Source organism: Schistocerca gregaria, chromosome 1 (genome assembly GCF_023897955.1).
Source record: "Schistocerca gregaria isolate iqSchGreg1 chromosome 1, iqSchGreg1.2, whole genome shotgun sequence".
In the NCBI taxonomy this organism is placed as follows: domain Eukaryota; kingdom Metazoa; phylum Arthropoda; class Insecta; order Orthoptera; family Acrididae; genus Schistocerca; species Schistocerca gregaria.
In genome coordinates, this window is record NC_064920.1 from 1,029,151,953 (window position 1) to 1,029,177,489 (window position 25,537).

At 42.2% G+C, this 25,537-nt stretch overlaps 1 protein-coding gene and 2 non-coding genes across 3 annotated transcripts in view; 1 reads left to right on the forward strand and 2 right to left on the reverse strand.

Annotated features, from left to right (window-relative positions):
- LOC126279034 (uncharacterized) overlaps positions 1-25,537 on the reverse strand; it is a 587,657-nt gene that overhangs the window by 75,350 nt on the left and 486,770 nt on the right. The window lies entirely within an intron of this gene.
- On the reverse strand, positions 4,362-4,433 carry Trnaq-uug (transfer RNA glutamine (anticodon UUG)). Its single transcript has one exon. It is a non-coding gene; the product is annotated as a tRNA-Gln (tRNA).
- On the forward strand, positions 9,589-9,660 carry Trnap-ugg (transfer RNA proline (anticodon UGG)). Its single transcript has one exon. It is a non-coding gene; the product is annotated as a tRNA-Pro (tRNA).

Here is a 25,537-nt window from a genome sequence, read left to right on the forward strand (position 1 = left end):
AACAGCGATGGAATTTTTATGAATAACAATGTATCATGTCACTGGGCCACAATTGTTCGCCATTGGTTTGAAGAACATGTAGACAGTTCTAGCGAATGAATTGGCAACCCATATCGTCCGAAATGAATGCCACCGAACGTTTATGGGACATAATCGAGAGTGTTGTTCGTGCACCAAGTCCTGCACCGGCAACTTGAACGTTTATAAGAGGCAGTATGGCTCGAAATCTTAACAGGGGACTGCCAACAGCTTGTTGAGTCGATGCAACATCGACCAGCTGTACTACGCCGTGCAAAAGGTCAGATTGGGAGATATCTCTTGACTTTTGTCACTCCAGTATTTATTTGTATCTTAATTTAATTTTTGAAAAATGAGACTTGAGGCCCGTCAGGTCACAATGGTACAGTTATCGACAAACATTACTTCACGAGAAATGGCATTGATAAAAACAGCTTATTCTTCCATTGACACACAAAATCACATTATAGTGGGAACAGTATGGTAGTGTTTGTAGGGGAAGAAACATAAATGCGTGTGTGTGAGAGAAACTGGGAGTCAATGATTTCTCTTTTTTCTTTGTTTGGTTTGCACATAATTAGAACTGCACATCGTTCAGTGTTAGACCATTGTGTATCCTTACAAAACATAAATTGCTTTTTATAAGCAATATAAATTACTTGATGGCGTAATTTCTGTGCCTTTATACAACTAAATCAATTAATTTTTATGTAAGTACAGTCTAGATACACAAACATAAGAAAATATATCTAATTCCTGTTGTTACTTTGTACTCAATAGATCATGATCAAAAGCAAGAGCTTATTATTATTGTTGATAAATGCGAAAGTTGTTTATGAAAAACAGAAACATGTTTTATATAAGCTAGCCGAAGTAGGGAATTCATGATTGATATGTTTTTGTTTTGCGTTATTTTTAATGTTACTTTTTTGTGAGGAAATTGCATTTTCTAGCGCTATAAGATGAATCTGTATTGCCTTTTTTTATTTGTACTACAACACCCCTCTGTGTCGTGTTGCAAAGCAACAATTTTCGAATAAAATCTTAATTAAACATTAACAGTTCAATTTTTCTAAACATAGGATTAAAAAGCCAACTGGTTGCACATGAACGGTAGATACATTGACCTAGTTTTCGACACCTACTAGGGGTGTCTTCATCAGAATAAATATTGCTAAATCCCATAAAATAATACATAGGAAATGAAGTATGACCAAAAACGCATTAACAAAGATGACAATTTATATGACTCACAAGGGTTACTTAGGCCTACGTAAAATTACATTGTTCTACAGCAATAGATAGAATTCGGAGCAGCTATGCGCCTGTCAAAAGTAAAATTCAGCGTTCTAGCCTTTGCCTCGTGTGCCCTGCTGGGAACAACAGACTCATCGGCCCACTGGTTTATACTGCTGTGTCGGAAACAGTGAGTTGCGCCGCCTATCAGGCGCGGACGGTAACATGTGCCCATTTGATACATTGTAATAGAAATACTTTTAAAAAATACATTTAATTTTAAAACAAAATTTAAAGAGCTTAATGTCTTTTTGAAAATACACAACAATCAAGCAGATTAAGTATAATACAGCCACCCGTTAGGCTTTACAGAAATTACTATTTCATATTTTGCCGTATGCTCAGCAGGTAGATGACATTTTGATCATATACAGTGGTTCCCGGAAAGGAATTTAGCATTTGTTTGAAATTTTTAATAGTCTTCATGAAAAAATTATCTTCACTTGTGAGCCAGGAAATGACGACCATCAACTTAATTACTTGTACCTCATTATTGCTATTGACAACGACACTCTCTTTCAGTATTTTTCGAAAAATCACTAATACAGATGAAATTGTGCCCGCTAGTTCAGTGCATCCTCATTCCCATAAGAAAAGATTTTTCCATTCAACCATTCACCGTGCACTATCAAAACTATTGCAGTTAGTAACGGCTTAGTTGACACGATCTTCAAAGTTAAAACTGGCGCTAAAGTGGCCAGTTTCGGCAGCTGTGCTATTCATTACAGTAAGGAGTATAAAAATGTTTTCTCGATACATTTTCTAGGCCGTATTTCGTTTAACATTCGCCATCTTCTCGTTAAAAAATATGGATTCAAAATTGTCTTTTCCACCAACAATAACTCGCAAAAAATCTCATCCATAGTCTCTAAGTCCATAGTTGCGCCGATACACAGCTCAGGAGTGTATAAAATCACTTGCAATACGTGTTCCGTGTATTATATAAGACAAACTTGAAGCTCTTTTTGTTTCATGTACAAGGAACATTTGTTGGAAAAAAGAGGCACTGATGTACACAATTCCACATTTGCTGATCGTCTACTAATTTCCGAACACAAACCGGATCGCATTGAAGAAATTTCCATTTTACATAGAGAAAAGAAAGGTCATAGGTTCGATGTACTTGAAGAGCTAGAGATTTTCAAGCATATTTCTAAGAACGATGGTCTCATACTCTGTGAACAGTTACAGCCACGTAACAAAATTGTTTTTAATGGTTTCAAGCCACTGCTCGCGGAATTTTGATTCCTCTATTTTTACTATATTTTCCCTGATTCTGGTTTCGAAACATTATTTTCTGCTAATCTTATAGCTATGTGCTGCAGAAGGTACCTTCATGCAAATATTTCCTGGATTGTACAGCTGTTTGTAAAATTTTTTCTACATCATTCTGTCTTTTACGTAGTAGTAATTTCTGTAAAGCCTAACAGAAGGCTCTATTACACTTAATCTGCTTGACTACTGTGTATTTTCAAAAAGATACTAAGCTCTCTTTATATTTTGTTTTTAAAATTAACTGTCGTTTTTTTTTTCAAGTATTTCTGTTATAAAGTTTCAAATGGACACATGTCCGCAACTGATAGGCGGCGCAACTAGTATTGTTTTTATGACAGCAGTGTAAGCCACTGGGCCGATCAGTCTGATGTTGTTCCCACCTAGGCACACGTGGCAAAGGCTAGAACGTTATGTTTTACTGTTGAGAGGAGCATAAGTGCAATGTAATTGTACGTAAGTAATCTTCGTGCGTCATATAAATTGTCATCTTTGTTTATGTGTTTCTATGCATACCTCATTTTTATAAGAGTTAGCAACAATTATTCTGATGAAAACACCCATAGTAGGTATCGAAACCTAGGTCAATATACCTAACGTTTACGTGCAAGCGGTTGGCTGTTTAATCCTTTGTTGAATGACAATTACCGAATAACAGCCGTGTTCAAAACTGTAAAGTTTTAATTTTGCTATAAGTATTATTTATTTTTAAGTAACAGGCTGGAAAGGGGTGGGGGTGTTACCACTGGGGGCCGAACCGCACAATAACCCTGCGTTCGGTGGTGGGTAAGTGGACTGCTGTAGCCTGTTACGGGGTTGTGAACCACTGAGAGCTACGGCGGGGACGAAGCCTCTCCGTCGTTTCTAGGTCCCCAGTTCAATACATTATACTATACAATACAAGTACAACCGACAAACCACACGAAACTAAGTAAGGGAAAACAGAAAGGGAAAGACTCTTTACTGAGAAAGAAAATTTTAAAATATTACTTTCTCTCTGAACGTAGATGAAAACAACTGAGGGAAACAGTATTCACTACTTTTGCAGGCTCACATAGCAACAGTTTCAGACCTGCGTTCATAGTCGAAGTGATACAGCTAAGTGAAATACTGACAATGGTGAGTTCACATTTCGATTTTATATTGTGTACATTATGACACTGTTAAAGTTAGGAGAGTTTATTACTGCCATAGCTCTTAAATTAACTGAATAATAAAAGTTCTCAAGTTTTCCGACTTTTGCGTTTTATTAGATGTTACAATAAAGCAGTATACTAAGTACTGATGTAAACATATTACTATTACTGCAATATTAAAATGTTTTCACATTTTACTTTTTTACTATTCAGATGCATCTGTGGCAGGAGATTCCAAGTAATATTTACAAGGAATTTGTCATTTAATTGCTCTATCCTCGTTCAGATTACTGGGAGTCAAAAGTCCGTCAGGAACAGTTGTAATAATTGTTAAGTCAGCGTAGCCGCTGTCAGTTTGCAAAATTAGCCGCTGTCAGTTTGCAAAATGCCCATATAAATCTTGAAACGGAGAAAATCGTCGTTACTAACTACATTGGAAGATGTTCGTATCACAGTACCGCACAGCAACATACTCGTGCGTGCTGGAGTTGCCAATCCCGGCAGTACGAGTAATAGTTGACTAATATGTTTCATGTAACTGCTGACATAATCCAGGAAAAAAAAAAAAAAAAAAAACAGAATCGTCATCCGTGGCACTTATAGATCCGAGTGCGATAATAAAAACGAATTAAAAATATTAGGTCCCACCGAGATTTGAACTCGGATCGCTGGATTCAAAGTCCAGAGTGCTAACCATTACACCATGGGACCGCGAGGTCTAGCCGGTTCATATTGAAGTACTTCATGGAAACACACAACAGTTCGGCATCACATTGATTCCCAATAAATTATTGCAGTCAGAAAACAAACTACATAGCTACGCTAAGGACAATTGTAACAATTTCCGATCTTTTTTTCCCTTTCGTTCGTGTTCACTATGTTTCGCGATCGTTCTGACTCACTGACAGTTGTTTTGATACGAAGGTAAAATGTAAATGAGCTGCTGATAATCAATAAAGCATTAAATTTATATTCATCCTGAATGTTCATTTGTTTGTGGAGGCTTTATGAAAGATAGCTACAACCCGTGGTTCCGTATACGCCATATAAACGAGAGACTGATACACTGCTTACAATTTACCACTTCACTCCTCGATACAGTTCTTCAGCATTTTTGCTGCATGTTACCGTAGACTACTGTAATTTTCTCATCAAACAGCTCCGGATGCTTAATAACATTATTATTTTCAAAATATAATGCAACTTTCCTAGTTATGTGGCTTTCATTCACGAACATAGTATCTGTTTGCGTGTTGTGGCATGATAACCATGAGAGCTTCATTGGACCTTCATCAGGTTCACTGTTACAGCGTCTTAACATTAATCTTGCTATGATTCTATCGGTGACGATCAAAAAATTCATTGTAATAATAAATTATCCGTTACTGCTGCCAGCTACTTGATGATAATTAGTTTATTGTTGTACTACATATTTCGGGCTTTTTCCGATATTCAGGTGCGGTTGATGTAGGAAATTGGAACTTAAAGGTGAAACGTCCAACACTATCAAGAAACAAAGAATATTATGTGGAACACAGTTTTTGCAAATAGGAAGGGTTTACCAATTCCTACATTTGCCTTACAACCAAGGAAAACCTCCGGGAAGTCTCGGTTACGATTCTTCTACAGCTACGTACTACTCTGCAGTTCAAACTTAAATGCGTGGCAGACGGTTCATCGAACCACTTGCACACTATTTCTCTACCTTTCCAATGCCTAACAGCACGCAGGTAAAACAAACACATCTTTCGTGCGAAATCTCACTTCTCTTATTTTATTACAATGATCAATTCTCCCTATGTTGGTGCACGCTGACAAAAAATATTTTCGCATTCGGAGGAGAAAGTTGGAGATTGAAATTACGCAAGAAGATCTCACCGCAACGAAAAAGTCTGTATTTTAATTGTTGCCACCCAACTCGCGTACCAAATTCATGACACTCGCCCCTGTTTCGCGCTTATACGGAACGATGTTTGCTCTGTGCAATTTTGAGTAAGTTATCGTTTCATTGTTATGGCAGATTTAAAAGTTTTATGCCATAAAGTTATTAAGGTTTGGGCGAATTACATTTTCTTAACTTCTATCTTTTATCTCGTGTTTCACACATCGGGAGTGTTTGTAGCTGCCGGACGTTACCTTACTGGAGCTGTTCCCGCTAAGCCTATGCTCTTATTTACAAGATCTTACGTTCATATTTTACGTCTCTCCTGAAATGGATAATATTATCCGATTTATGATTAATCATATTATTTTAGCCTGTAATTATTGTGCTAATATTTGCAAACGTTGATCTTAGTTCTCTAGTGGTTGAGATGTTTCGCCATCACCTCTATTTTGTATTCATTCAGCGCATGTAAAAGAAAATATTGCTGGATGTTAACTGTTGACACTTAACTTTCACTGTTGGTCTGTTCTGAAAATTTAATGGTTGGACTTGTGATTTGGGAATTACACTACTGGCCATAGAAATTGCTACACCAAGAAGAAATGCAGATGATAAACAGGTATTCATTGGACAAATATATTATACTACACCTGACATGTGATTACATTTTCACGCAATTTGGGTGCATAGAGCCTGAGAAATCAGTACCCAGAACAACCACCTCTGGCCGTAATAACGACATTGATACGCCTGGGCATTCAGGCAAACAGAGCTTGGATGGCGTGTACAGGTACAGCTGCCCTTGAAGCTTCACCATGATACCACAGTTCATCAAGAGTAGTGACTGCCGTATTGTCACGAGCCAGTTGCTCGGCCACCATTGATCAGACTTTTTAATTGGGGAGAGACCTGGAGAATGTGCTGGCCAGGACAGCAGTGGAACATTTTTTGTATCCAGAAAGGCCCGTACAGGACCTGCAACATGAGGTCGTGCATTATCCTGCTGAAATGTAGGGTTTCGCAGGGATCGAATGAAGGGTAGAGCCACTGCTCAAAGTGTCGTCAATGCGAACACCGCCACACACCGCTTGGTGGCTAGCGGAGTAGATATGTAGATGTAGAGATGGTCGCTCTACCTGTCGACTACCTGTTTGACTCTACAGTAAAGCTGTGAGGACCGGGCGTGAGTCGTGCTTGGGTGGCTCAGATGGTAGTGCCCGCGAAAGGCAAAGGTCCCGAGTTCGAGTCTCTGTCGGAAAAACAGTTTTAATCTGCCAGGAAGTTTCAACATACCAATTGCTCCTGTGACGGGTTTGTTACGAACCCGTTTGCGTGTTACGACCATATCTATTGCATACAATTGTTTGTAGATGTTTTCAGATGTGCGGCGCGTTGGATGATCCCTGTCCGGGAACCTTTCTGCGTACAACATGCAGGCTGCAGTTGCATTTTGTCTACGCTTGCCATAGATGAGTATCATCTCTGCCTTTTCAGAGATAGAATAAACCATTTTCACAGTTCTTAAAACACTGTACACCCTGTTGTACTTGCGACCCTCTCACGTTTCTACTGTGCGTACTTTTGTCCTTAATTGTGTACAGTACACCATCGCAGACGTCCCGCAACATCGGTGTACTACAGTTATTCTGGTACAAGGACTAATTCAGCAAGCGCTACATGCAGACACTGAGGCAGCCAAACTCGTAAACATACCCCTACAGATCTTGTTTGTTACAACAGGTGTCTGAATATCTGAGGTTTCAAGCGTCAACATAACGTTTACAAATTACTCCGGGTGTACTTAACATTTTACAATATAAGAAACGGTATTGATTAGGTATTTGTTTCTATTTTCAGTTGTGCTAAAGATAACAGGTTTCCATTAAAAAAAACATAAGTATGTGTTGAAAATCATACTTACGTGCACTTCTCAATGGTTTGTATTAACCAATTCCACCTGGCCCTCTCCTCACTTTCAGTCTGTGGAATTGGCTGTTCAGTGTTTGTTGTGATTTGGAAGGTGATTCCAGTGGTAATGTTAGGTGACTCACCCTGTCTAACAATAAATTAAATGATAATAGGAGACAGTGGTGGTGTAAATTCGAACTTGGGTTCAGGTTAAATTCATAGTTAATCACTGAACCAAAATGAAAAAAGGGGGGAGGGAGGGTTGGTATTTTGTACACAAGTCTACTGCTGTAATACTCACAGGATTCAAGGCCGGAAGACTTGGTGCAAATCAGATACCTGAACAACATAGGATGGGTGGAGGAGACCTTTCCATTATCTATTCTGAAACTGAGAGAAAGCAAATACCGTTTGATCATTCATTAGCAATTATTTGTGGCCCTTGTGATTTTTTACATACTAAGATTTCTGGAAAGTATCTGTTCCCTCTATTACGAGTGCAGTATTTCGACATCTGTGGAATATTTATGGCTAATTTCTAAAAAATGTTTCGTAGAGCTGGAGGCTGTTTCTTTCCAGCATCGTGAGGTTCCTTCAGTCTGTGCCGAAATACACCTCTATTATTATTCATATGTAGCACCAGCCACATTGCTGACAAGTGATTTTAAATACTCCCCCTTCATTTATAGGGAATATCCGTTTAATTAACGGATTCTTGGTTATTGACTCCATGATATAGTAGATGACTAAATACCTTGCACATCCAAGATGTTGCCTATTCTCGTGAACTATATGTTAACGAGGCAACACGCATCTTTTCTTGCTTGGAATTTAGGCTAACACTGTGTGATAGTAAATGTTGCGCAATACAGTGGAAGGCAGCGTGTTAATTTTTTTTTTTTTTTTTAAGTTCTAAAATAGCTGTAATGTAGTCTGTGAAGGTGTCTGTTGTATTTTAAATTTTTGGCTTCGTATGTGGACGTACGAGGGGCAGTCAAATGAGAACGATACAGATGGAAAAAAGTTAATTATGTGGAAATAAATCGCGATAACTGTTAATACATTCATCCCACTGTGAAACAAGACGGCCAATGCCTTCGTAGAAAAAAAGTTTGCTGTTGTCTAGGGAAACATGATTGAACGCAGCTAATCGACGGCCACGGATGTCTTTCTTAGTGGCTCCAAAAACATGGAAATCGCATGGGGAGAGATCGGGACAGTATAGAGATCGTGAAAGGGCTTCCCAGCGACACTTGTGCAGCGCAGGCGAAACATCTTTGGCAGCAAGCGGCGTGCATTATGCTGCAACAGAATGATCCCGTCCGTCAACATTCCTGGGCATTTGGACTTGATCGGGGCTTTAGTTTTTGCGAAGTGTCCACGTTCCGGTGTGGGTTAATTGTGGCTACGTTTTCCAGGAAGTCAATGAGTGTCGATTTGCTTCGGATGAAGAGGTGCACGCCTTGGCAACAGCCATCATTCCAAACATTTTTACATGAAGGCATTGGCCGTTCTGTCTCTCAGTGAGATAAATGTATTAACTTTAAGAGATTACTTTTGAAATAATAAATAGTTTGCTTACTTTTTTCCATATGTCTCGTTTTCATTTCACTGTCCCTTATATACACGGACGTCCACGAAATTTATGTCTAAACCTCTCCTCTTCACAGTGAATTGTGTGTTTTCATGCTGCTTTTTCTTTCGTAATAATTACAATGTTTTACTAAGAACTCACAGTTAAGTCAGCAAAAATCTTACAAAATATCTAACGAAAAGCGGTTACTGGTCATTGAACTGAATCGCACTCCGCCTTTATATCATAGATAAGCGGTCCCGCTGAGACAATTGACTACCCAAATCCGGTAGCAGCTATACGATAACGAGTTGAAAGTAAACGTAGCATTCAAGTGTGTGAAGAAATGCGTTGTTACATGCGTATAAAGTGACACTATGATTGCATGTGCGGCGCTAGTTGTATAGCTACAGGCCAGAAACCGCTTCACGACTCGGCAGCCACGCAGAGAACGAACCGCTCGCGAGGAACTGGGATGATTTCGCAGACATTATGTAGCGGGCTCAGTGGTCTAGGGGTATGATTCCTGCTTTGGGTGCAGGAGGTCCCGGGTTCAAATCCCGGCTGAGCCCTATATTTTAACTTCATTTGCTTATTCCTGAGTGTGAGGTTAATAATGATGGCAATGTTAAATGGACGATTATTGCACGTTACTTAGGCTTATAAGAATGCCTCGGCAGGAAAGACGGGAATTCTTTCAGTCATATGAGTTATCTGTACTCTGCAAATCATCGTGAGGTGCATACCAGAGAGTACGTCCTATCGTACCAGTTTTTAGGATTTCTTCTTGTTCCATTCACGTATGGAGTGTGTGAATAATATAATATGGTTATTGCCACAAAACACTAGGGATACTGATCCAAAAATGTCCACTAAAGATGGCGACACAAAACTGGCGAACAACCCTACATACAATACGAGGGCTCGCCAGGACTCACTCGAGTAGACATCTAACATTAGGACAAAAAGTAGAATTGATCAACACAACGATCCTGTCGAAAGCCTGGTACGTGGCACAGATACTGAGTGCACCAACAGAAATCGCACGAGCGATACAAGGATCCGTCTACTACCTGCTGTGGAGGCGGGAAATATTCAAAGTATCGCAGGCGACGTGCTCACTGAAGAAGAAGGAAGGAGGGCTGGGGCTGGTGGACGCAGGACAAAGTGTGCTGCGCTGCTACTCCACAGAGCAATCCAAATGGAAGGCAAGAACAAAGACAGCATCACGGCCAGCCTAATAAACATCTACAGGCCACGATCAGAAGAAGCGCCGGTAGACACCAGTCACATACCGTTTAAGATGCGACACATCAGGCAACTAATCCTCGATAAGAGCTACGCACTGCCCACCGTAACAAACCCGCAACTAAGGACGGCGTAAAACATCTACGGCGCACTAAGAGGGCAAACACACAGAACAAGAATCGAGATAAAATCTCCAGACCACGACTGGCCAGTCGTCTGGAGAAATATATCAGAAAAAGCAATACCGGAGCACGCCAGATCTGCGTGGTACAAAGTAGTGCACAACACCGTACCTACCAACGAGAGGCTGACGCGGATCCGTATAAAAGAATCGCCCAATTGTGAAACCTGCAACGAAAAGGACACTGTAGAGCACCGTTTCGTATGCAGGGCAACCAGCAACATATTGGAGACAAGCAAGAAGATAATAGCCCACATAAACAGAAGCGACCCAAGAAACATCCATGTCACGGCTCTCACCGTCACTGACGCGAAACCGTTCCCCAGGCCAAAACGAACAGCCACGATGTGGGTACTCGCCATGACTGCACACGCAGTCATTACCAAAAAGCAGTTAGACAGCGTGCAGGTCCACACGGACTTGTGGGAAGAGCACAAAAACGCAAAACAACGCGCTACATATCGTGAGACTTTCCACAACTTCCTGGAGATCCCGCTGACCGCTGCCTTCAGGGACGCCCTGTCTACCGCCACGTGACGTGTCCATCACCGCCGTCGCCGTCGCCGTCGCCGTCGCCGTTGCCATCGTCGCCGCTCACCGCCACAACCCGCCCCCCCCCCCCCCCCCCACGCCCTTGTCGCAGTCGCAGATGTCCTCCCACACCCCAACAGTGATACGTGTGTTAAAGTGAAGTGCTAAAGTGTCTTTAAACAAAAGTGACAGTTAAAAGTGATCGAACACGTAAAAGTCTCCAATATAGTGTCAATATAACCATAGCTAGGAGTGTCGTTTGTGTTTCGTATTTTTTTTTTTTTGTTTTTTTTTTTTTTTTTTTTTTTTTTTTTTTTTTTTTTTGTTTTCTACCCTCCATCGCGTGCAATCGAGAGGTGTGCGTAACTGCGAGTACCACAAAACTATCACAGTTCTATCAGTACAACAAACTGGCGATTCACATGCATCTATATGTCTGTCTTTCCACCACGAATAGTTTCCTCCTTTTAGTCTTCCTTACTCTCACGCACCACCTATATTAAACTAGCTCTACAATTGCGCTATATACTGCTTCCTAGTGTACTGCACTTTGCTCAATCGGAAAAAATAGGCTAAATAATTCGCTAAAATTGTAATGTCCTTTTCTTTCGTCAGCTGACAACTGATACACTCGTTAATATTCTGTCAAATTGTTTTCATGCCTAGTGCATGTCCAACTAAGGTCTCGTTTCCAACAGTCGACGTAAAATGCCTCCCCCTTGTTTTCCAACACAAGATTAAATAAGAAGATAGTAATAACTCAACATTATTTTAAAATGAACAGAGCACATCCACAACTCAAAATATCTACAAAATAATAACAATAAAAATAATACCATAACTAGTAATAAGTCAAATTTCCATAAAATAACTTTCTTTACTAATTATTTTTACTAATTATTCTCTGTTAATAACTAGATCGTACAAGCAATGATTATTCAAAATTCATTCTGCCACACGTACAAATGTAGTGTACAAAGACTCAGAAAAGTGAAACTGCAACAATAAACAGTGCAAGAAACAAATAACGAACTCTGACTGAGAGACTCTCGAAAAAGATTGAAGAAAAAGCACCAAACGAAATAATTACCTGGACAGTACAGTAACAGCAAAATAAAAGCAAAGAATGGATTGTCTCGCCTTTACAAGTAAAATATAAACTGTATTTGTAAAACGACAATTGTTATTTTGTAAATAAAAGTCTATATGCGTTCAAAAAAAATGTTTAAATCCCGGCTGAGCCCTTCTCTTTTTCTCTTGGCTGAAAAAAAGTTGCTCGCTTTGAAAATTAACTTTTTCTTTCCTTTGTATATACTAAAGGAAAGTTTGGAAAGAAGTTTGTGTTTACCGATCGCAACTCTATCGCCGATTTTAAACCGATTTCGTAATTCACAGGAGAATATCCTTCCTATTGAATCTGAATAGAAGCGCAAGTCTTATGTTACACAATTTGTATGTAGAAGTTGTGTCGTCTTTTATTACCAAAGGAATTGTTTTTTCATGTAGAAAGGTTTAGTAGGTGCACCTGAATGAACATGAACACTATTTTCGAAATATGTTCCATGCTGCCGATCAAATTCCACTGTTCTCAAGAGGAGGAGAGGAGGAGATTAGTGTTTAACGTCCCGTCGACAACGAGGCCATTAGAGACAGATCACAAGCTCGGATTAGGGAAGGATGGGAAAGGAAATCGGCAGTGCCCTTTCAAAGAATCATCCCGGCATTTACGTGGAACTATTTAGGGAAATCACGGAAAACGTAAATCAGGATGGCCGGAGACGGTTTTGTACCGTCGTCGTCCCGAATGCCACTGTTCTCAAGAACGGGACTTGATGTCGATGACAGTAAGTCAAAGAACGCGTCCATTGGTCTGTGAAGTTGTGGAAGAACCTTTTATTGAGCAGTGAGTCAAGGTACACCGATGGCTGTACATAGAGACCTTGCGAACTGTTTTCTCTTGTGGTGACAGTAAAATTCCTTGAACGTGGTCTGATAATCTAGCTGTGTTTTCCTCATGTGGCTAGAGGCAATAAATTTTGGTCTTTGGTAAAATGAAAGTAAGTGTTAACCACTAAATATAGCATGTTCCCCTCACTATGAATTTGCTAGCCTGGTCTCCGATCAATATCAGGTCTTGCCTGGCTTGCCCGAGAAGCGGGTTTTCTTTCGGCGAGTCCGATAGCCAGCGGAGAGAAAGAAATGGGCTGCTATTTGTAGGCAACTTAAGCATTAGGGTGCGTGATTCTCTCAATCTCAAAATCGGGAAAATGAGTCTTAGTCAGTCTAATAGAATAATAAATGTTTGCTCGAAAGATTGCATATTATAATAATCTATTATAGAGGACCATGGAAGTTCACAAAAACATCTCAACACGATTTTGATGGCAGTGCAATGAAGGCTCACAAAATATCTCCACATGATTTTGACATCTGTACGAAACCGAACGCAGGTGTTTCCCAGACTGAATAATACTTTCATTTAATTTGAATGCCACGAAACATCAACTTGCAGTAAGAACGTGATGTTGGCGTCAGTTATTTCTAGACTGAATTTACAAACGTTTCTTGAAGCTATTTTAAACTTTAGTTTACATTAAAGTAAATCATACTAGAACTTGTGAGACACACAGTATGTCAGCTTGAAAGCTAGTCACGAACTTGTGAGCTAACTTAGATGTTTTGTGCCTGCCCACTCAGGGCGCGCTTGTGACTGCTCGGTTGTGCCCGCCAACGATTTATAGCGTTAAACGAAATCTTTAATTAAGCTCTGAGCGCGAATTTAGCGTTATTGAAATCATATCTAGGAAGTCGTCAGTGTGTATAACGTCGCCAGCGTAGTTAGAAGGCTGTACAAACATTCAGACTGTAAATATAAATAATCAAAGTTATGCGCTTGGCTCCAAACCAAGTAGGTGAATTACTGCTGTCAGTGCATACGTCGCGGTTAGTTACTGCTTCTAAATATTCGCTCCGTCTTTCCCAAGCTTCGTGACCATCTGCAGCTTTGTGGGATGGGTAGGTCTACCGGTCTTGACTGCTCGCTAACTTAGCAGCAGTGTGCGCCTTCAGATACTGTATAATAAAACATGAGAATTAAAACGTGGGCTGAAACGTGGCATAATGTCTCACACGCTCGCTATTGAAAAATAATTCAAAGGCTAACAAGGCATCAAGCTCTCACGGAATTCGTGTTTCCACAACCTGTATTTTTTAAGAATCTTTCCCGCAATGAACAATTCCGATTGACTGGCAAAGAGCGCAGGGCACTCCCGTTTTTAAAAAGATTAAACAACAAACAAAAGATTACTATTTCAGAAAAATCCGCAGATTTGTTCAAAAGCAAGAGCTTCACAAATTGAGCAAGTCAGTCACTCGTTGGTCCACCTCTAGCCTTATACAAGCAGTAATTCGGTTTCACATTGACTGACATGGCTTTTTAGATGTCCTCATGGTGGATATAGTGCCAAATTCTGTCCAATTGGCGTATGATATCGTCAAAATCCCGAGCGGGTTGGAGGGCCCTGACCATAATGCTTCGAACGTTCTCAACTGGGGACGGAGTTGGCGACCTTGGTGACCAAGATAGGGTTTGGTAAGCACGAAGACAAGCAGTTGAAAGTCTTCCCGTGTGGGGAACAAGGTGTACTGAACTATGAAAAAGAAGCAAAACAAAAACAGTGAACGGTCCAAGCACAGGACGTGCAACATAGCGCGAATTGCTAGAGCCCCCGAGTATGGTTATGTGGTCATGCTGTCGGATTGCGAAGCGGGAGACCCGTGTTCAAATCTCTCTCGAGCTCGTCCCCCCCCCCCCCCCCCCCCATCAAACTCATGAACTGTCCATCCGGTTACTGACGTGTCTGTTCTCTTTCTGTAGTCTTTGCAACTGCCGTACTACACACGTTATGTGGCACGGGTATGTTACCGTCGCAAGTAATACTGACGAGAAGTTAAAGTAGGCTAGACGCCGCATAGACCTCTCACAGAAATGAAAAAAAAAAACGTATAAACGGGTGTCAATTAATTTACAACGACGGAAGTCGAGAGTGAAAACCTCCAAAACGAAACACAACAGTCATAACATGTGATACTTGTGTATTACAAATAGGAAAACTTGCTGAGAATTGGAAGATCTACCATTCTGTGAAGTTTGTGGCGTGCCGCTTTCAGATCAGCATATTGCGGCTACGTGTGTCCTGTATACTGATATTAGGGCAGTCCTCGGTCTCGCTGGGGATCTGCCCACCATCCTCGAAGACACCGATACCAGTGTTAACAGGATGGTGAAATTTTGTGAACCGTCAGGCCTCATCCCTAAACTGGTATGGAAGGGCGGCAGACTATAGTAAGTTATTAACTGCGCCGTAGGTGGGGACAGACTTCGTCCCCACCCATGAGATTTCATATTGACTTTCCGCCAGAGCGCTGATGACCATGATGTCGAGTGCCCCCTCAACTAGATCATCATGATTTTGCTGAGACGTAAGGTCCGATGGCTTGCCGTGGAGGGCAACAAATGGGGGCGTAGAATACCATTGAAGTACCACTCTGCTGTAAAGGTGCCGCCGATGACAACCAAAGAGGTCCTGGCATGAAATAAAATGGCTCCCAGACCATCACTCCTGGTTGTCGGGCCGTATTGCCGGCGACATTCAGGGTGGTATCCAACCGCTGTCTGCGACGTCTCCAGACATGGCTGAAGCATAAGATTGGCACAGGGGAGAACTGGATAGGGAAATTGGGAGTTTATGAAGTAAAGTGTCAGGATTGTGTAATAAAGTATTTGGGGCAAATGTGAAGAAACTTTAAAATGAGAATTAAAGAGGATAATAATAAAGAGAATGGCTCATCGTCGGTGGCGAAGCACCTCAAGAATGAGCAGTATTCGTAGGGTAGCATCACAGACAGCGTGAGTGTATTGCATTTTTTTTTTTTTAAAAAAGGGACGTTTCTGTCAAATTTAAGTAAGTTGAGGTTGTCTACGCGTTAGGAGAGAAATGTTTCAGCATGTTAAATGACGAGACTGAAGTGTCGAAGGAGCGCTTGTGGGCCCACTTAACCATTAGTTTGGGATACTGTAGTGAGACATCTAGGGTCAGCATGCAGTGTAAGCATGCGTCGCCACCTCCTCCTGAAAAATTCGAACTGTACCCTCATCAGGCAGAGTGACGCTCACCATCTTTTTCGACATCCGAGGTCTGATACTCATCGAAATCCTCGAGCACAGAAAAACCATTAACAGTGACTTTTACTGAGAGACACTACGTAGCCTACATACGTCCAACAAAATCAAACCGCCAGGGGTGCTCACGAAGGGAGTGATTGTGCTCCACACCAGTGCGCATCCACACGTCTCCAAGGTCACACAAAGTATAACGGCCAAGTTCAGTTGGCAGCAGCTTGAACATTCGCCCCACAGCTCAGACATGCCGCGCTGGAACTTGCATGTGTTTGTCTGCTCAACTTGGACGACGAGCTGGAGGACACAGTGCAAGACTGACTCCTATCACAGCCACAGGAATTCCGGGAACAGGCAATCCTTCAGATCGTGGAAAGAGTGGTATAGTTATGCTCACTCCTTTGGTGATTACTTTTGAGTGAAGACTTGAATTATACACAGAGTGCTTTTAGGTACCTTTCCTTTGGATTCTCCTCATATGTGGATGGAAACATTGCAACGTAAGTGCAGTATTGTTTTTAAGATATTCTAGGACTATACATACAGTTCAAAAATTTTACGGTAGGCAGTATCATGTTTGGAGTGTGTGATATATGCGTTGCAAGATAGTACTGTCTTTGGTAGGTGAAGGCAGTTAGCTGCCTTTATTTTACAACTGAGCCTTTTGAGAGTATGACAGGCCAACAAGAGATAGTCAAGGAAGAGTTTTAGGTTTTATAATACATGTTTGCAGCTGGATTTTTATTTTAACGACATAAAAACTTGAAGTTATATTATAATACAAGACAAGAAAGATATTTACTGGGTTGTCAGCATTTGTAGTATTGCAATGTGTTGATTTGTTTCCAAGTTTTTTAGCACTTAATAATGAGGTAGCATAGTCCCGAAACTTAATTTGGTAAATATATAACACACTTGACAACTGATGCGTAACATTTCCAGTTCTGTGTACAGGGTGAGTCACTAACTATTGCCACCTAGAATAACTCCGAAAGTATGATAGTAGCCGAAAAGTTTGTGGGACAAATGGTGCACGGAACAATGGGGGCCGTAATATGAGGTTGGTTTTCTTGTTGCTAGGTGGGGTCGCGTCAGAGATATGAAGGTCAACTTTGTTTTTTTTTTTTTTTTTTTTTTTAATTGGGATGCTATAGTTTGGTACTTATTTTCCGATGGCGGCTATCGAGACAAGTCCAATGATGTGTAACAGTAAGGTCAATGAAGGTCAAAAAGGTGGCGTGAACGTCCATTTACAGAAGGTGTTCGAAGTGGTATTGCTTATCACTTATCGAAGCACATGCTTTTTACAACTCTCTCTGGTATATCGCGCAAATAGTAAATATTCGCCGAATACGGCGTATCCATCTAACGTGCCATTGACATGTAAATACCATTCTTCGGTTTCGCCAATACAACACTAATAGGAACGGTAAGGCTAGTATCGTCGAGTCAAGGGAATCTGAATGATGTATTCCTTCGAAAAACAAGTCGATATGCTTCTCATTTACGGAGAATGCCAACGAAATTCAGTGAGAGCTAGAGACTTATACGCTGAAAGATGCCCTCAACGTACACACCCTACACATCGTACATTTAAATACGTGTATGATAAATTGAGAATAACTGGATCTTTAACGCATCGGAAACACATCCGGCAAAGGAGAGTTACTAACGAGGAAACGGAAACTGGTACTCTTGTCACTGTGGTTCGATATCCTTGCGTTAGTTCACGTCAAATCACAAGGGAATCTGGCATGTGACAGAGTAATGTTGTTAGTGTTCTGCATTGTCATAAATATCATCCTTTAAAAAAATCAGTCTCCACAAAGAACTAACTGGCACGGACTATAGGCGTCGCATTGAATTCTGCCGATGGACTCAACTTCAGATTCAGAGGGATGACACATTTACTGATTTGATTTTATTTACCGACGAGGCTACATTCACGAACCATGCATGAAAATGTTAATTTTCGTAACATGCATTATTGGGCAACTGCCGGCCGCTGTGACCGAGCAGTTCTAGGTGCTTCATTCCGGAGCCGCGCTGTTGGCTCTGAGCACTATGGGACTCAACTGCTGTGGTCATCAGTCCCCTAGAACTTATAACGACTTAAACCTAACTAACCTAAGGACATCACACACATCCATGCCCGAGGCAGGATTCGAACCTGCGACCGTAGCAGTCGCACGGTTCCGGACTGCGCGCCTAGAACGGCGAGACCATCGCGGCCGGCGCCGCGCTGTTGCTACGGTCGCAGGTTCGAATCCTGCCAAGCTGGCCGTAGTGGCCGAGCGGTTCAAGCCGCTTCCGTCTGGAACCGCGCGACCGCTACGGTCACAGGTTCGAATCCTCCCTCGGGCATGGGTGTGTGTGATGTCCTTAGGTTGGTTAGGTTTAAGTAGTTCTAGTGGACTGATGGCCTCATATGATGTCCTTAGGTTAGTTAGGTTTTGAATATCCATGCTGGCTGCGGCAAGTTGCACACCAAAAACCGTGGCCGGTGAATGGTGTTGTTGAATTCTGGAGGACAGAAGTATAGGTCCCTATTTCATCGAAGGAAATCTTAATGGGAGGAAGAACACCACATTCCTGCCAGAAACATTAGGTCTGTTACTGAAAGAAATACCTTTAGCAACAAGGAACAGAATGTGGTATCATCACGATGGGTGTCAGGCACATTTTTCGCTGATGGCTAGAAATGAGTTGCAGAGACAATTCCCAAATATTTGGATTAGACGCGGACGAGATGTGTCGTGGCCGGCTCTTTCGCCAGACTTGACGTGTCTGGATTTTTTCTTGTGGGTATTCGTAAAAAGACATTGTTTATAAAGATGTTCCAACTACACCTGAAGATATGCGAGAGAGAATTTTCAGAGCATGTGCTTCGATAAGTGCCGATGTGGTAAGAAATACAACTCAATCCATGATAAGGAGATTGCAGCACTGCACTGATACCGATGGACCGATGGTTATCACTTCGAACACCTTCTGTAAATGGATGTTCATGCCACCTTTGTGACCTTCGTTGACCTTACTGTTACACCTCGGATTCGTCTCGATAGCCGCTATCAGAAAATACGTACCAGACTATAGCACCCCATTTAAAAACACAAAGTTGACCATATTTGAAGCGACCCTACCCAGCAACAAAAAACGAATGTCATATTATGGCCCCCCTTGCCCGTAAAACTTCTGTGCAACAAACTTTTCAGCCCCCATCATACTTTCGGTGTTATTCTTGGTGGCAATAGTTAGTGACTCACCCTGTATACACTGTGGTGACGAAAGTCCTGGCTTACGTCCTAGTATCGTGTCGGACCTACTTTTGCCCGGCGTAGTGCAATTACTCGGTGTGGCATGGACTCAACAAGTCGTTGGAAACCCCTGCAGATATATTCAGCCATGCCGCCTTTGTAGCAGTCATAATTGCGAAAGTTTTGCCGGTGCAGGATTTTGTGCATGAAGTGACCCCTCAATTATGTCGCATAAATATTCGATGGGTGGCCAAATCATGCGCTCGTCAAGAATGTTCTTCAAATGAGTCGAGAAAAATTGTAGCCTGGTGACAAAGCGCATTATCCTCTTTAGAAAATTTCGTCGCTGTTTGGCTGCAAATGTCCTCCAAGTAGCCGACCATAAATATATCCGGTCAGTCATCGGTTCAGCTAAACCACTCCATTCCATGTAAACATGACCCGCACTATTATAGAGCCACCACCGGCATGCACAACGATTTTGTGGACAACTTGGGTCCATGACTTGGTGATTTCTGTGCCACATTCAAAGCGTACGATCAGCTCTTTCTTACCAACTGAAATCTGGACTCATCTGACCAGTCGTCTAGGGTACAACCGACATCGTTACGAGCCCAGGAGAGACGTTCAGGCGATGCAGTGCTGTCAGTAAAGGCACCCGCGTCGATCGTCTGCTGGCATAGCCCATTAACCCCAAATTTCGCTGCAATCTCCTAACAGATATGTTCATCGTACGTCCCACTTTGATTTCTGCGGTTATTTCACGCAATGTTTGTTGTTTGTTAACACTGACAAGTCTACGTAAACGCCGCTGCTCTCGGTCGTTAAGTGAAGGCCATCGACTACTGCGTTTTCCATGGTGAGAAGTAATGACACTGTGGACCTCGGAGCCTAACGACTTCCGAAATTGAATGCCCCATGCATCTAGCTCTCACTACCATTTCCCGTCGTGATGATGATGATGATGATGATGATAACACAAACACCCAGTCCCCGGGTGAGTAAATCCCAACTAGGCCGGGAATTGAACCCGGGACCCCGTGATACAGAGGCAGCAACGCAAGCCACTAGACCACGAGCTGCGGACACTTGCTGTCGTGCGGAAATTGTCTTGTCGGAAACCTTTTGGCATGAATCATGTGAGTACAAATGGCAAATCCGCCAATGCACTGCCCTTCTATACCTTGTATGTATGTGATACTACCTCTTCTGTATATGTGCCTATCGCCATCCCATGACTTTTTTCACCTCGATGTATGTAGGTCTCTGAATCATCCTTAGTACAAACTAAAGCTTTATTTCCATCCCAGATTGTCGAGAATCCAGCAGAAACTATTCACTACCTTTTCAGCTACAGCGTTGTAACCGATGCAAAAGTAATTCACGTTCGATATTGGCTACACGGTTAATGTCTTTGAAACGAAACAATTTTTGACCATTGCTTGCGAAAGACACTAAAGCAAATATGAATATGTCATGGACACTCAGTACTGATTTATGTTTTTTTCCGTCTGTAGCATTGTAAGTAGCGTATTGTCGTCTGCAGTTTCGAAATCGTTCATAAAACACTGCTTTCGTGCCCGTGACCCTTTTGTGAAGATTTAATCCAGAAACAGAAATTTACAACTTGTTTCGGTGCTAATGACTGTCTGCTGAGTGGACAGTTACGGCCTGTTACTGTTCGAAGCAACGAGCTTTCATCTAAACGCACTGAGTGCAAGTAAGTGGGCAGAGCTGGCGCACTCTTGCCGTTGCATTAGCAGTCCGAACTTAAAGCAGTCCTCTTGAGTTGTAACATCTAGATATTTACTGCCAAATTTACGACATCGTCGAGAGTTCGGTATTATAGGCCGTTTCTTAACGGCTATTTTACTCGATGTTTCTGACTGTTAGAGTCAATAAAATATAATTTGTTTGCGAACAGGTTCTTCCACGCTGTATTACCAAAGATGGCGTACGCGGAAGAACACGTCTGACATCGGGACATCAGTGGTTGATTACATTCTGGAGTTGTCCTCGTCGTTTTCTATAACAGACTGAATTCTGGTTGAGTTTTCCTGCATGAGCTCTAACATATCGAAGTGTCAGTGAAGGTAAGATTTGCATAGTACAGGTTATTTAAATAACATACAATAAAATCAAGTGAGGCACCGTACGTCTACATTTGTATTTATTTTCATTTTGAATCTTTAATAAAACATTCCTTCTTCACTAATTTGTTTCACAAGTTAACTAATAACAAAGTAAAGGCCACAACGAGTTAGGAAATCAGTACACCAGACAGATAATTATTCGTCCCCAGGAGACGTTACGTTAATATCGTGTAACATCGTCTCTAACTTTGATTATGGTGTCAATTTGACGACGAAGAGAGTCCACAAGTTTCTTCATGTGTGCCACATCCAGCAGAGCTACTCACTGGTAAGTCTCAGAATTACCAAACTATGTAGATTTTGCCTCTTACCTTTCACCCACTGACCCAAACAGCCCCAGCCATTTTCTGTAGGATTAAAACCTTGTGATTTGGTAGGCCTAAGTGTTTATCAAATCATGTGTGCAACCCAGTGAACGGCTCTTACATCTAGAAAGCCTGGAATGTACACAGCGTGAAAAGCCAACACATCATACCGAGAATGTTGAAATAAACTTCAGTCCGGACTGCTACGGTCGCAGGTTCGACTCCTGCCTCAGGCATGGATGTGTGTCATGTCCTCAGGTTAGTTAGGTTTATGTAGTTCTAAGTTCTAGGCGACTGATGACGTCAGATGTTGAGTCCCATAGCGCTCAGAGCCATTTTGTTGAAGTAAACACCCTGGTTGATGTTCATGGTAACCTGAATGAGTCCAAGTCTTGGTACGGAAAAAACCCCAAAACATATCGGAAGCACCTCCGGCACTCATGTTGCCACGTAATCGTGTCTTATTTAATTTCATAATCGAAAAAAAAACCCTTTCACACACTGTGTTGATCGAAATATTGTAGCACTCGAATGAGATTTTCATTCTGCAGCGTAGTGTGCACTGATATTTTTTTGGAACCATATACATTTATTTAAATTTTTAACAAGGATACATTTTTAAAACATTTCTTTCTATTAATTTATTATATTCCTAGAGGTGGTTAACATTACTGTCGGTTTTTTTAGGTTTTCGTTTGTATATTATTTTCTTTTGCATTTTTCTCTTATTTCGTCTTTTTTTGTGCGTAAACCATTGCACAACAGGCATAATACTTTATATCTATTGTCAACAAATTAATTATGAGTTCAGATTTGTGCATGTCATGCACTCTGTGGTGCTACAGGCACGATGTGCATGCTGGTTTGCTATCTTCCTCTAGCGAGCGCTGTTAGGTGGGACTGTATGGGAGAAAACATCAGCATGACAGATGGAACAGAAATGTAAGAAATTTTTACATATACTACAAGCTAAAGGTCAATTGAAGAAGGCAAAAATAATGTCATATTGTAGGGAAACCTTCATTTTTTTATGAGTAGTTGGTGCTTTTCACTAAGTAATGCTTGTATCCTAAACAATGTAGTACAAATAATGAAGTATATCTGGATGCCATGCAACACTGCATAACCGAAATAGTTGCTGTCTTCTTTTTTTGTCACAAACACACGTTTAACGTCTGTGCTGCTGGGCCGTCTTGTTTTCCTCCCATAGGTCCATCAGGAAGGCCAGATGGTCGGTCTGCCTCCTTGCTATGATGCCGTGTGCCGCCATGGCGAGGATGCAGAGAGTCGCCAGTCGCTTGGCTCGTGGAAATGGGTTGGAGTCTGGGGCGGTGATTGCTTCCACTGTGATGTGTCCCGGCGCCGTTCTGTAGATGTGGGCCACCATCTGCTGGCACGTTTCCCATATGTTGGTGGCATTCCCGCAGGTGAAACGGTGCTCGAGTGTGTCAGTCATGGTACATACGTCGCACTTGTCACTTGCGACGAGTTTTATCTCCGCCAGTCTTTGGTTGGTTGGTACCGTTCTGTTTACTATTTTGTACCATGTCTCCTTTGCATCTTTAGGCAACACGTTTTCAGATACATTTTCCCATATTTGTTTCCAACTGTACTGCGCAAGTTTGTTTTCAATTTTATTTTCCGCCGGTTTCCCCCTGAAGGCCCAGTATATTCTCTTGGCTGTTCTGTGGCCAGGGTTCGCCACGGTGTTCATAGCGTAACTTTTGTTTATAGTGCAGGCTGACGTGCCGCATTCTGAAGGGGATGTCTTATGTCGACTGACGCTGCTTCTGATGCGGGCTTGTATCTTGTAGTCACCGTGGCTATGACGCTGTCGGGGTTTTTGTCCTGGATGGCGAGCGTTCGTTTTAATAGGAGTGCTGCACACTTGGTCTTTACATCGACTAGACCTAGTCCCCCTTCTTTTATTGGCAGTGAGCACGTTGTTTGCGCCACTTTGAATATATTTCGACGCCACAGCAGGTAGTATACTGCGCTCGTAAGTGCTCGCACAATTTCTGTCGGGATGTTTAAGATTTGCGTAGGTACTATGCTTTCGACAGGATCGTCGTGTTTATCAGGTCTATTTTCCGGTGGATTGTCAGTTTCTGGTTCTCGTGCTGTCTGGAGAGACCTCTTATGGTGTGCAGCACGTCTCTCCAGTTTTATGCGGCCCTTCTAAGTGGACAAGACTGTATAAATATTCCATGACCTTTATGGCTTTCTGCTATATTGTACCACTGCCTGTCTGATTTGAGTCGTTGATTCAAATGGCTCTGAGCACTATGGGACTCAACTGCTGTGGTCATCAGTCCCCTAGAACTTAGAACTACTTAAACCTAACTAACCTTAGGACATCACACACATCCATGCCCGATGCAGGATTCGAACCTGCGACCGTAGCAGTCGCACGGTTCCGGACTGCGCGCCTAGAATCGCGAGACCACCGCGACCGGCTGAGTCGTTGATTCCCTAACGGCAGTATTACTGTATTTCTAGGGTTGGTTTGAGCGCCTGACGCTTTTTGGAATGTGTTGATGATGGTTTCTACTCGCCCAATATCTTCCTGATCTGCAATAAAGATGCCTAGGTCGTCAGCGTAGGATAGATATACATGCTGTTGTTTTGTCACCTACAGAGAATCCTCTGATGTCGTTTGTGAGTTCCCGCAGCAGCGGGTCCAGTGCTATAGCGAAGAGAGCCGTTGAGAATAGCCAGCCTTGCCTCACTTAAGTGTCCAGTTTTATTTGTTTTGTTTTCCAACTGTTGACTGCTACTGTCGATCTCGCAGTACTTAGTATCTTCTGTATGATTGTGATAAAATTTTTGCCCAAACCCGAGTCTGTTTAGTGTCTCTATGAGGTATCTGTGATAGATCCTGTCGACAGCCTTGTTGAAGTCCACCGAAATTATGGCACCTCCGCTTCTGGTAGTGGCTGCCTGTGGCTATTACGTCCCTGTAGGTGCATGTGGCGTCAAATATATTTTTTTCCTGGTACCGCACATGTTTCCCACGGACTGTTAACTTTCCTCACCTCCGATTTCAGGTTATTTGCGATGCATTTCGCTACTATTTTATAGTCGGCATCCAGGAGCGTAACCGGGCGAAACTCTTCAATGCGGCGGGCGGCTTTCTTCTTAGGGATGAGGCTTATTTTCCCTTCGGCCAGCCCAGGTGGAATTTCCGCCCTATTGAGTATCTCGTTCACCATCTCCGTGAATTGGACTCCCAGTACGTCCCAGTACAGTAGGTAAAACTCGAGCGGGATGCCGTCGACGCCCGGTGCTATTTGTCTGGCGGTGGTTTTCACCGTTTCTTTGATGTCGTCTGTGTCGACATTTTCTGTCAGCAACGCCCTGTCTGCATCTGTCAGCACGCTCCTCGTCTGCTGCAGAATTTCAGCAGTTGCCGCGTCGTCTGTCGCTTCTCGACGGAACATGTCTCGGAAATAGTCTTGCAAGTTTCCCAGGACAGCTTCTGTGAAGTCTGAAAGGTAGGAGACGAGGTACTGGCGGAATTAAAGCTGCGAACACGGGGCGTGAGCCGTTCTTGGGTAGCTCAGTTGGTAGAGCACTTTCCCGCGAAAGGGAAAGG